Raw genomic sequence first — 1,707 nt, 5'->3', positions numbered from 1 at the left:
TGTCTGAAGACAGCTACAGTTTACTTACATATAATAAATAAATAAATCTTTAAAAAAAAAAAAGAAAAAGAAAAGCGAAACAAAAACAAAAAAATACTGGCTACATGTGGTGGCAAATGCCTCTATTCTCAGTCAGTGCTTAGAAAGAGGAGGCAGGCAAATCTCTGAGTTCACGACAAATCTAGTCTGAACAGAAGGCACCAGGCCAACCAGAGCTACATAGTGAGACCTAGACTTAAAAAAAGTAAATATAGTTTAAAATCGTGCTAAGACACACACACTATTTATTATCTTAACCATATTTACATGTACAGGATAGGTCTTTGTTGGGTTTCCTATTTTAGACAGGATTGCCTGTCTGCTCATGGATTCTAGATGCATGCTTACCCAGCTCCGGTGAACTACACACACTGGCTTGCAACCAATCACCAGCAATTCCTTTTGTCTTACAAACCTGAAACCTCTGTTCATTTAGTAATTCTTCACGCACGGCTCTATACTAGTACATATATCACTTAGCTTCTTGTGACTGGCTCATTTCACTTAGCGGGGTCTTCAGTTTGTTCCTGTCGTATCACATCAGAATCCTCCTCTGTGGATGCTTGCGTTGTGTGCCGGCACCCTGTCTCTTCACTCACTGACACGTGGGCTGCTTGGACCTTTGGCTGATGTTACTATGAACACAGGCTACAAAGATGTCCCAGGAAATGTGTATACACAAGTGGAATTACTGGCTCCCAGGACTAATTTAAAATTTCGTATCTTTCTCACTATCAGGTGCCTAAACACATAGGCTTAGTTTGCCTCTGACTAACCCAGAACTGCAAACACCTGTAAGAGGTGAAGTCCAGGCTTTCTCTCTACAAAGCTGATACTCACAAGTATTTGCAAACAATTTCATAAAACAGAAATTTATTTCTAAGCTGACAAATTCCAATCAACAGTATGTAAGGCTCCAATTTATATGTGATGTTTATTTTAATAGTAGTGGTCCTACTGGGTGTGAGGTAGTATCTGGGTGATTCTGTTTTGAATACATTTTCTTAGAGCTTTGGTTCACAGCAAAATTGAGACAATATAGCAGTTTCCTATGTATGAAGAATCAGCCCTTACAGGAAACAGCCTGGACACTCCACAGAGGGCTTACATGCACACGCCATCTGTAAAGCCCTTGCTTACTTCATGGTTAACTCTTCACGTTTTACCAGTGTGAAAAGATGGCTCATGACCTGTAGTCACTGGCAAGAGTACCAACAGAGTGGTCTCCTGAGCCTGAAAAAATGTTCTCCCAGCCAGGCGTGGTGGCACACGCCTTTAATCCCAGCACTCGGGAGGCAGAGGCAGGAGGATTTCTGAGTTCGAGGCCAGCCTGGTCTACAGAGTGAGTTCCAGGACAGCCAGGGTTACAGAGAAACCCTGTCTCGAAAAACCAAAAAAAAAAAAAAAAAAAAAAAAAAAAAAAAAAAAAAACAAACCAAAAAACAAAAAACAGTTCTCCAATTGTCCTGCCACGTGAACATTTTAGAACTTTATGTTGCGTATAAGACTTTTGCTTGCATATATACTGGTGTTCCATATACGCCTGCAGAGGCCAAAAGAGGTTATCAGATCCCCTGGGAATAGATGGAGACGTTTCTGAGCCAACATGTGGGTGATAGAACCAAACTCAGGTCCTCAGTAAGAGCAGTGAGTGTTCCTGTCTGCTGA

This window comes from Mus caroli, chromosome 4 (assembly GCF_900094665.2).
Source record: "Mus caroli chromosome 4, CAROLI_EIJ_v1.1, whole genome shotgun sequence".
NCBI lineage: Eukaryota > Metazoa > Chordata > Mammalia > Rodentia > Muridae > Mus > Mus caroli.
The sequence above is the reverse complement of the archived record's forward strand: the minus strand, read 5'-3'. Positions refer to the sequence as shown.